Genomic DNA, 12,195 nt, shown 5'->3' on the forward strand with positions numbered 1-12,195 from the left:
TTGCAACCTTTTACGTGAAAATGTATTACCTCCCAGCGTACTCAACGTTCAAGAGACGTCAATGCAGACGGGTAGCGTCCTCGATAATCGGCGGCATTTCGACAGGTGAACAGTCCGTCATTTTCATGGCAAAACTGAAACGAGAGGCCGCTGTGAAGGCTTGAAAATAGCGAGGTGTTTATTTTTCGAAAAATCGGTGATTATCGGGGACGCTACCCGGCTGCATTCCCCTATATTATACTAGCCAACAAATCTTACCTTTTCTCTGTAACTGGCATAAAACACCTAATCTTTATGTTTTTCGGATATCCTGATAACGAAAATGTTAGTGAAAATGCAAGATTAGCTCCAGTTTTGAAGTTATAGTAACTTTACATTATTGCATGTGCAAGCTTATGTCTATACAGGTTTACCTGGTGTTATCCCTCGGAGGAAGGTACTGAGGGCGCCGCGACTGTTTTGCCTGGCGTTTGTAGATTAATTCTGCTGGTGATTCCCTGATTAGCGTCCAGCAGAAAGAGGCTAACACCGATGCACTGCTCTTTCTCTGCCACCTCTTTTTCATGTCCGAAATTTGCTGGTGGAAACGTTCTCCATGCTCCTTGGTTACAGTACCACAGCTGTCAGAGAAGAAGTCCAAGTCGAAATCTAGGAAATGTAGCTTTAAGGACATGTTGCAGCCCAGTCTATTGGAGCACTGCAGAAGACTTGCCACAAAATCCTTATAGTTTTCTGCCCTCTTATTTTCTAGAAAGTTTGTTGACACTTGAACAAGGGCATACCAAGCCAACTTTTCATCATCTGTAAGGATAGTGTGGAGATGTTTATCTTTGTACAGTTTTCTTATATGGAGACCCACGAAAATTGGCTCTTTTATTTTCGCCTCTCTAAGACGTGGAAATATTTCGCGCAAATAGAGAAATACTTCCTCAGTTTTGTCCTTGGCCTTAGCAAAGTTTTTCATTACACTGAATTTTATATGAAGAGCAGGGAGAATTATTTTCTTGGGTTCGGCAAGTGCTCCGTGCAGAACATTGAGAGAGAGTGATTCAAGTGATTGACTCATCGGTACACACAAAATCATGATTTTTCGAAGACCTGGGTTTTGAAAGTGATGGTGCAGCACTAGTTTCACTATCTCCCTCGTCACTAGCGCAATCAGGTGGGATAGCAACAAACAGTGTGTCTCCGTGAGGCACAGGTCGCATGGCCAACGGTATGTTAGTATATGTCAACGAATACTTTTTCTTCTTGTAAATATCATGTGTTAATGGAGTAACAATCTTTCACGTGGTTTGATGTTTATCGCAGATCATGGGTACAACAAAGCCCACGAAAGATCTTTTACGATTCAACCATGTATAAAGTCTCTAGACACAAGATATGAAATATACATGAGGAGCCAACGGCTTGTCCTGGTCACCAATTTCACAGCTAAAGTAAAGACGTTACGTCTTCCTAATATATGGCGTTATTAACCTCCTCCGCGATTTCGATGTAGCCTGTTCGCAAATGTGGCAAAAACAGTTAGCACTGTTTACGCATTTGCTAAGCATATTGAATCACACGAATTAAAATGCCCACACACACTAAATACACTTCCGTAACACGTTCTTCCAGTACACGAACATAGCACAGCATGTAACAGATAGAAACTACGCTTAAATAAAACATGCTCCGCTCCTCCCTCCCTCTTCCCCTTTCCCTTGTTGCAACGAGCCAGGGCTAAAAATAGCGACAAACTATACACAGCTATCGGTGGCTGAAACTTCGTCACTCGAGATATTATCAGTGGGATTTCGAAGCCTATATGGGAAAGGATTGACTTTAACTTGAAAACAAGAGCTAATTCGATTTTTCATTGTCGTTTACGTTATCAGCGTCACCTACAAAGTTAAGAAACATTTATTTTCATTTATTTTATCCCAGTTACGTTTTCACTGTTGGCTAGTGTTATTTGTAATCTTCTATTTTCCTCTTCTTTAAACTATGTTATTTGATCCGTATGTCACTAGTGCCAAATAAAAAGGACATGCTTGGAAACGCACTATCCAGATTCCAATTTATTCTGCTAGTTGGTTTACGCGAAGTAAATCCCGTCGGCGTTGCGCACATTTCCGTACGCGTAGGAGGCTACCGAAAACAAGGGAATGCAAAGCGGGCCGTGCGGCGGACGTGCAGCTACGCCGCAGCTGTGACGTCAGGACCTGTCCAGTTCCCCCGGTGACGTCACGGCGGTCCTCCGCTGACGACATGAGCCGCCGCTGTCCGAGGGCTAAAACATGCATGATAAACCGGCCCGCTTCGCGCTGAGCCGAAAACACGCGACCACAGAGCTGCAATGTAGTTCGCACGGCAGGGGGAAATGCATGTAATAGAAGTTACTGAAACAGCCCTTGTTTAATTAATTTAATTATGTATTAGGTTCCGTGGTAAGTGTGAGACAAACCTCTTTGTTCGCGTAAACACACTATCTGATCAAAAATTTATGGAAGCATGAGTAAGGCGGGATTTATCACTAGATATCACGAGAGGTAGACTTGTAACTATAAAAGGAGGTGGAAGCAGTGCGTTGTCAAGGAGTAGCACTAACAACAATAAGGGTCAGGAGATGTCAGTGATATGGAACGTCCTAGTCGTTGGATGCCACCAGAGTGCAAATTCATCACAGACATTTGAACACTTCTAGAGGCGACCGAGTTGACTGTGAAGTGGAAAAGGGAAGGAACAACCACAGCTAAAGCAAGCCACGGAAGACCTCAAGAACAGAGTTGAATCGTTGAACATTGCGGACAGCGGTTGTAAAACATCAGCGAACTGAATTATTCGTGACTACCAGCGGTCGACTAACACCAGGGAATTGAAAGGAATCGGATACCATGGTCGAGAGGCCTCTCTTGATCCACACGTTTCTCCAGTCGATGCTAAGCGACACTTGAGATGGCGTAGAGATCGACGGCACTGGACAGTGGATGATTGGAAACGAGTGATTTGGACTGACGAACTACGTAATGCTCTGTAGCAATCCGGTGCAAGGGTTTGGGTTTGGCGTATACCTGGAGAACGTTACTTATCATCATGTGCAGTGTCAACAGTGAAATATGCAGGAGGTAGTGGATCGGTTGCTGTTGTTGTGGTCTTCAGTCCAGAGATTGGTTTGGTGCAGCTCTCCAGGGTACTCCATCCTGTCCTAGCTTCTTCATCTCCCAGTACCTACTGCAAGCAACATTCTTCTGAATCTGCTTAGTGTATTCATCAAACGGTCTCCCCCTATGATTTTTACCCTCCACGCTGCCCTCCAATACTAAATTGGTGATCCCTTGATGCCTCAGAACATGTCCTACGAACCGATCCCTTCTTCTAGTTAAGTTGTGCCACAAGTTTCTCTTGTCCCAAATTCTGTTCAATACCTCCTCATTAGTTATGTGGTCTACTCATCTAATCTTCAGCATTCTTTTGTAGCACCACATTTCGAATGCTTCTATTCTCTTCTTGTCTAAACTGGCTCTGAGCACTATGGGACTTAAGATCTGAGGTCATCAGTCCCTTGAACTTAGAACTACTTAAACCAAGTTAACCTAAGGACATCACACACATCCATGCCCGAGGCAGGATTCGAACCTGCGACCGTAGCAGTCGCGCGGTTCCGGACTGAAGCGCCTAGAACCGCTCGGCCTCTTGTCTAAACTATTTATCGTCCACGTTTCACTTCCATACATGGCTACACTCCACACAAATACTTTCAGAAACAACTTCCTGACATTTAAATCTATACTCGATGTTAACAAATTTCTCTTCTTCAGAAATGCTTTCCTTGCCATTGCCATCCTACATTTTATATCCTCTCTACTTCGACAGTCATCAATTATTTTGCTCCCCAAAGAGCAAAACTCATCAACTACTTTAAGTGTCTCATTTCGTAATCTGATTCCCTTAGCATCACCTGATTTAATTCGACTATATTCCATTATTCTCGTTTTGCTTTTGTTGATGTTCGTCTTATATCCTCCTTTCAGAACACTGTCCATTCCGTTCAACTGCTCTTCCAGGTCCTTTGCTGTCTCTGACAGAATTGCAATTTCATCGGCGAACCTCAAAGTTTTTATTTTTTCTCCATGGATTTTAATACCTACTCCGAATTTTTCTTTTGTTTCCTTTACTGCTTGCTCAATATACAGATTGAATAACATCGGGGAGAGGCTACAACCCTGTCTCACTCCCTTCCCAACCACTGCTTCCATTTCATGTCCCTCGACTCTTATAACTACCATCTGGTTTCTGTACAAATTGTACATAGCCTTTCGTCCCTGTATTTTACCCCTGCCACCTTCACAATTTGAAAGGAAGTATTCCAGTCAACATTGTCAAAAGCTTTCTCTAAGTCTACAAATGATAGGAACGTAGGTTTGCCTTTCCTTAATCTTTCTTCTAAAATAAGTCGTACAGTCAGTATTGCCTCACTTGTTCCAACATTTCTACGAAATCCAAAGTGGTTCGGTATGGGTGTGTTTTTCGTATTAATGATGTGGTCCCCTTATTGCGCTTAGGAAGGATGCAGAAGGATATGAACAAATCTGACAGCACTGTGTGTACTGTATACAGTAGAGGATTAGTTCATAGGCGATGATTAATTGTATTGGTATCACAATGCACCCTGTCGTAAGACAGCGACTGTGAGACAACGGTTTGTCGACAGTAACATCCCTGAAATGGTCTGCCCTGCGCAGGATCCAGATCTGAAGCAAACGGAGCACCTTTGCGGTAAGTTGAAACGGTGACTTCGCTCCAGGCCCCAGCATCCCACATGATTATTTCCTCTGGTTTCGGTTCTTGAGGAGGACCGGGTTGCCATTCCTCCACAGACATACAGAAATATTGTTGAAAGTGTTCCCAGCAGAATTCAAGGCGTCATAAAGGCAAAGGGTGGGAACACCCCATATTAACTTCCACTAACAGGGTCCAGATACTTTCGATCGGATAGTGTACAACAACTGAGAAATCATGTATTGATGTATAGATCATTTTGTTGATCTCACTATTCTTATCAGTGACTGTGGGAGATGGCTACAGCATCGGTAAAACAAAACGAGCTATTATCGAGGTTTCCGTTTCCTGAGCGCGCCTGATGCTAATAGTGGTAGTGCGTCTTTCCGACATGGACGTCTTGCACAAAAAATGGTTCAAATGGCTCTAAGCATTATGGGACTTAACATCTGAGGTCATCAATCCCCTAGACTTAGAACTACTAAAACCTAACTAACTTAAGGACATCACACACATCCACGCCGGAGGCAGGCTTCGAACCTGCGACCGTAGCAGCAGCGCGGTTCCGGACTGAAGCACCTAGAACCGCTCGGCCACAGCGGCCGGCTCTTGCACAACAACGACGCTAATGTACGGAAGAGGGGAGGATCATTTTTACCACGTCGCTGTTTTCGTTTGGCCTTGGCGTTCCGGAGAACGTCGTGTGTAAAACGAGGTCCCTACCTGATGCAAGTGAATTATGGGAATTTTTATATACACCACCAAAAAATCTGCTGTTAACATTTATTCTGCTGCAACTAGTTTTTACTGTTTCGACATCATTTCTCATGCTTAAAACGGTGTACGCCACAAGTAATATGCTAGCCTGTCTTATAGGAATGGTATACATATATGGCGGTATACATAATAATTCCTTATCAAAGCTGTGCAACACGAAGACGATTTCAGTGAGTTAAGACAAGCTTGTTGTGTTTGTCGCAGTTTTCAGTCAGAAGACTGGCTTGCTACATCACTCAACGATAATCTATCCTGTGCAAGCTTCCATTTCTGCATATCTGCTCCAACACGCGTCAATTTGAACCTGCTTACTGTATTCATGCCTTGCTCTCCATCTAAAATTTTTACCCTCCCCTCTCCCACTCCCCCCCCCCCCCCCAGCACACATTCCCTTCCATTGTCAAATTGACGATTTCTTGATGTCTCAGAACGTTTTCTATCAGTTCATCCACTCTTTTAGTTAAGCTGTTTTTTTTCTCCGCAAATCGAGTCAGTTACACCATGTTATCCGATCTACCCTTCTAAGCTTCGGCATACTTCTGAAGCACCAAATTCTAAAACCTTCTATTTTCTTCTTGTCGGAACTGTTTAAAGTCCACGTTTCAATCCTGTTCAAGGTTACACTCCAGACAAATACCTTTCGAAAATACTTTTCAACAGTAAACTTATAATCGGTGTTAGCAAATCTCCCTTTTCCAGAAACGTTTTTTTTGCTATTGCCGTTCTACATTTTGTATCCCCGGTACTTTGGCCATCGTCAGTTATTTTAATGCCCAAATAGCAAAAATCACCTATTATTTTTAGTGTCTAATTTCCTAATCTAAAGCCGCGTGATCTAGGGCACCTTGTCACGGTTCGCGCGGCTCACCCCGTCGGAGATTCAAGTCCCCCTCTGGCGTGGGTGTGTGGTTGGTTCAAATGGCTCTGAGCACTATGTGACTTAACTTCTGAGGTCATCAGTCGCCTAGAACTTAGAACTAATTAAACCTAACTAACCTAAGGACATCACACACATCCATGCCCGAGGCAGGATTCGAACCTGCGACCGCAGCGGTCACGCGGTTCCAGACTGAAGCGCCTTCAACCGCACGGCCACACCGGCCAGCATGGGTGATTGTATTGTCGTTAGTTTAAGTTAGATTAAGTAGTGTGTAAGCCTAGGGACTGATGGGCTAAGCAGTTTGGTCCCATAGGAACTTACCACAAATTTCCAAAATCTCCTAATCTAATTCCATCATCACCTGATTTAATTCGACTACACTGAGTCATCCTAGTTTTACTATTGATATTCATGTGACAGCCTCTTTTCAATACACAATACATTCCGTTAAACTGCTTTATCAAGTCCTTTGCCGTCTCTGACAGAATTACAATGTCATCAGCAAACTGTAAGGTTGTTATTTCTTCTCCCTGAACTTTAATTCCCTTTCCAGATCTCCCCTTGCTTTCCATCACTGCTTGCTCAATGCGCTCATTCAATGACATCAGGGAGAGGATACAACCCTGCCTAACTCGAATCTCAACTACTGCCTCTCTTTTATGCCCTTCGACTCTTTTAAGCGCAGTCTGATTTCTGTACAAGTGGTGAAAAACTTTTTGCTCCCTATATTTTACCTCTGCTACCATCAGAATTTCTAAGATCTTATTATTTTTTAAGTCTTCAACTATCGTTATTACCCCGGACTTCCAAGTAGATCTATGTTTTGCCTGTGTTTATATCAACTGGCGAATGCACGTCTTGCGTCTAGTCGTGCTAACGGTGATCCCTGAAATGAAGAAATGGAATTAAACATAGGAACATCGTTCACTGACCTCATTATTCATGGACGCTACACATGTGTTAGTCACTCAATACTAATTTGTTTGCATAACCGTCCCTCAAGGCCATGCGTACGTAGGTAGCTCTTGGCCGCTGGGTGGGTTCTTGGTAGTTTGGCTCCGTGCCGAGGCGCGGCGCTACCTGCGAACGTATTCCGCGCACGGACCAACGGTACGAGTGATGCGTTCCTGCGTGCGCGGCGTGCCTCGACTGGAGATTGCTGCGCTGCGGTCGCGCTAAGGCGGCGTTACCAGGCCGTAGAGTAGCTCATTACGCCGGCAGGTACAAGGAACACACGTTACACCTCTCACATTCAGACTGCTACACTGTCTGGATGGGGGCCGTTCTAAAATGAAAGCATGAGCGTGGGCGAAATTCTATGGACTTCGCAAATTACTATGTAGATGACACACTACGTTTTCATACTTGGTTGTGTCTCTTGCGTAAAAGTTGTCAGTATCTAACCACATGAAAACCGTATTAAAGTGAATTACTAGAAGTGGAAAAACATTTATTTTAAGAACTTCAGTATTGATGAATATAAAACACGAGAAAGATTCAACATTAAATGGTTCTTTCTACTCATTTGCTACAAGAGAGAAGTGGGCTGGTGAATGTAATGGTGATCGTGCGTCCAATGAACATGATGAGCGCTCAGTACATCGGAAATCTGTGCGACCAATGAGAGCGCGGCGAGAACGGATAATGTCGCTCTCAATGAACTTCGATCGAAGATATGCGAGCTCACTGGCAGCATATAGGTCTAAATGTTGTGTTAACCATGACGTTTTGGGAAATACAGTGGTTTCTACTTGCTAAGTACCGCGTCTGTCAAAAACACCTTTGTATGAACATTGTTAAAAATTGATTTGACTATACTTGTTTATATGTATCAATAGATGGCTCCTCTAGTTTTTAAAAAATCATAAAGTTGAAGTTTCTTTTTCGCCTATGAATAGCGTTGGCCGTATCTTAACCAACAGTGTGGACGAAAGGAAAATTGATGATGAATCAGGAGTTTACAGGACAGATTACGCAAGCTGTGGTTGTTGATACATGGGATAGACCGGAATGCGTCTCAGAATCACTTTTGCTGGATACATTGCTTTGGCGAGGAAGGACGTAGCCGAAATATGTAATTTCGCTGTCCATATAATCGAAACGAGTATAATGTTCCAATCATGGCCTCGCATATTAAAGATGCTTCATAGAGGGAGAGGGGCGGGCTTATGGATTTGCTGGAGGAGATGGAATTTTTGTGCCATCTGAGATATCTGAGATGATCTCTCACTACCCCGCTCAGTAAGCAGGTAGCGACGAGAGGCTCCCAATTGTGGAAGCTACGTATTTTTAAATACGTAGTTTTTTGTTAGTCGGTAACGCCATGACCGGCAGAAACACAGTTCTGGCTTTATTTTCCTATCTATATAGTAATCCTCGATAAGTTCTGAAACGAGAACAATTTCACCGATGGCAAATATTACAATGTTTTTCCCCTAATTATTGACAATAGCTTCAGTTACAATGTAAATAACATTAAGCTAAGCCATTATTTACTAAATAAAGTTGTTAACCTCTTATAATAAGTTATAGCGTACGTCACTTTATCTTAGTAGCCGGTACGCTGCAATCCAGTAATTTTATTGCCAATGTTGTTGACATGCAGTTTTTTATATATACAGTAAACGACGTTTCAAAATAAATTTTACATCTGTTTTCTTAAAATCTTTAATTATAGCCAAATATAGCATCAAACATGGACAAGCTCTGTTCACGTTATTTCTCACTAAGCAGATAGCGTTTCTAATCAAACTGCGTGCCTATGGAGTATTCCTTCAGATGTGCGACTGGATTAGTGAGTTCCTGTCATAGAGGTCACATTTCGTAGTAATTAACAGAAAGTCGTCGAGTAAAACAGGAGTGATATTTGGCGTTCACCTAGTGTTACAGGCCCTCTGCTGTTGCTGATCTGTATAAAGAACATAAGCAGCCCTCTTAGATTGCTGATGATGCTGTCGTTTACCGGCTTGCAAATTTATCAGATAATCAAAACCTATAGCAAAATGATTTAGACAAGATATCTGTATGGTGTGAAAAGTCTTAATTGAACCTAAATATTAAAAAGTGTAAAGTCATCCACATGACTGCTAATAGAAAGCTGCTAAATTTCAGTTACACGATAAATCACACAAATCTAAAGACTGTAAATTCAGCTAAATATTTAAGGATTACAATTACGAACAACTTATAGTGGAACGATGTTCTGTGATTTTTTGGCAAGACACTGAGAAGATGCAACAGGCCTACTAAGCAGACTGCCTACACTATGCTTGTCCGTCATCTTCTGGAGTATTGTAGGGCGGTGTGGGATCCGTACCTCACGAAAGACATTGAAAAAGTTCAAAGAAGGGCAGCTCCTTTTGTTTTATCGCGCGGAGGGTCTGCCACGGACATGATACGTGAATTAGGGTGGCAATCATTACGAAAGCGTTTTTCGTTGCAGCAGGATCTTCTCGTGAAATTTCAGTCATCATCTTTCTCCTCCGATTGCGAAAATATTTTGTTGGCGCCCACCTACATAGGGAGAAATGAACATAATAATAAAATAAGAGAAATCAGAGCTCGCACAGAAAGATTTAAGTGCTCGTTATTCCCACGCGCCGGTCGAGAGTGGAACGGTAGAGAAATAGTTTGAATTGGTTCTATGAATCCTATACCGTGCACCGTATGCATCCTGACATTACCACGTGAGGTGATGCTTGGAAAGATCTCTATAGCCAAAAGACCTGTAGGACGTCCTGTATTGAGGTTCAAGGACTCCTGTAAACGAGATATGGAGAGCTTTGGAATCGACACAAACAGATGGGAGGCACGGGCTAGCATGAGACCAGAGATGCGTGATGATATATCATCTGGAATGTCGAAGCATGAAAGGTTTGTTAGACAGATTAAGGCAGAAAAAACTTCGCAATGCTACCACTGCTCCTGCCTCAGCAGCCAGATACACTTTTGACAACCGCGGCAAGAGATGCCGTGCTGCCATTGGCTTGACAAGTCATATGAAAAAATGCAACCCATAAACACACAGACATTGCAACAATCATCTACCAAGATGTCGTGGCCAATATATATATATATATATATATATATATATATATATATATATATATATATATATACCGTGCACTTAATTAGTAATCAAGTAAGTTCGTATCTTTATTACTTTCAGCCTGGTTTCAATTATTCAATGCAAAATTTATAATTATATGGTAAGAATGTTAGTTTGGTATTGTATATTTTATTTTTATTTTTACGTAAATTGTAATTTTTAACCAAAATGTAACCAGTGCAGATGGCGCCTTTTATTATCTATGACGCACACTGCGGCTGGCTGTGTCAGCTTGTTACAGCAGCCACCGTGTGAATTGGGCTATAGGCACCTAGAGGCCATTTTAACATTTGTATATAAAATCTTTCTGCGTCTATATGACTCGCTACTAGACGATATGTTTGTCTCACCACGCAGTCTTCAGTTTTTACAACTGCTTAAACGCTTCTTGATACAATCAATTCGAAGTAACAGGTCTGTAGTCTTCTTATTCCTTTTAACACTGATGATGGCTATACTATAGCAAATCTAGCTGGATCTCCAACAAAATCCAGATTGATACGCTACTGTTTGCTGTATTTACCTTCGATTGTAAAGCAAAGGAGTGCCGTGCGTTTCTTCGCACAGGAAGGAGTTCAGGGAACGGAAATTTATCGAAGAGTGGACAAAGTGTATGGAGAGCACTGGATGTCTCTTGCAATTCCAACGCTCAGTCAGACCTCTTGTTCAGTGGCTGCCATCGCGACTCGTCGGTCTTCAATAACTGTTGGACGATCGGTAATGCGGTGTGGCGTTGGAGTGCGTCATCGACCACCGTGATCAGTCCTTCCTCGAGTCGCATGTGCCACGCCTTGACCCAGCCGGTTAATCTTTTCCTGTATCTTCGCGACGCTCTCCCACGGGTAAAACAAACATGAGACCACTCGTGCTGGCCTTCTACGAACATGTGGAGTATCTCCTGAGAGTCCCATTTCGTATGGGTTACACACACTTGAGCAATATTGTAAGCTGAGGCGATGTAAGATACCGGTCTGTCCTCCCAGTTTCGGCGAGAATTTTGTTTTTTCTACATTTTTTTGAAGAATTTTGTAAAGTATAAACTTAGATCTTATAAGTGTAATAGTGGGTGCAAGTGTCATGTTACGTACATCGTACGCGACCTGAGCGAGATCTACCGACAGCAGAGCCACCTACCAGAGAGATCTGTACCACAGATGCTGGCGGGAGATAAAGATATCACGCAAGTAATTTCCGGCTACTAACAGCGAATGCTGTTATTACCGTAATCGGTGTACAGTGTTGCAATAAGCTCCTTTGTCTTTATAGGAATGGTCTACGCAATTTTTGTCGAGAATATGAGGTCGGAGGCAGCCACTGGACTTTTTTAACGTATAGTGTTGTATGCTTCCATCTTAAGACGCAGGGATATAGTAAAGGAACTTGTTTTAATTATCAATCCACACGTGGAGTTTGACTAGGACTGACAGAGTATTGGTGTGGATTCATATTGAGAGATTTTTGATGATATCTAGAAGGACAACGTCTGAAGGGGCAAAAGTTCTCCTAGGAGAGCTTCTGTGAAATTTGGAAGGTAGGAGACGAGGTACTGGCGGAATTGAAGCTGTGAGGACGGGGCATGAGTCGTGCTTGGGTAGCTCAGTTGGTAGAACACTTGCCTGCGAAAGGCAAAGGTCCCGAGTTCGAGGCTCGGTCCGGCACACAATTT

General features: G+C 42.8%; 1 protein-coding gene across 3 annotated transcripts in view; it reads right to left on the reverse strand.

Moving 5' to 3' along the window:
- LOC124796389 (protein GDAP2 homolog) overlaps window positions 1-12,195 on the reverse strand; it is a 969,166-nt gene that overhangs the window by 296,705 nt on the left and 660,266 nt on the right. Inside the window, exon 1 of one of the 3 annotated variants that reach the window (XM_047260560.1) lies at window positions 414-432. The exons of the other annotated variants lie outside the window; for them this stretch is intronic. The gene's annotated coding sequence lies outside the window, so the exon portion shown is untranslated. Of the gene's footprint in view, window positions 1-413; window positions 433-12,195 lie in introns of those variants that run through there. 3 annotated transcript variants of the gene reach the window in all.

This window comes from Schistocerca piceifrons, chromosome 4 (genome assembly GCF_021461385.2).
Source record: "Schistocerca piceifrons isolate TAMUIC-IGC-003096 chromosome 4, iqSchPice1.1, whole genome shotgun sequence".
In the NCBI taxonomy this organism is placed as follows: domain Eukaryota; kingdom Metazoa; phylum Arthropoda; class Insecta; order Orthoptera; family Acrididae; genus Schistocerca; species Schistocerca piceifrons.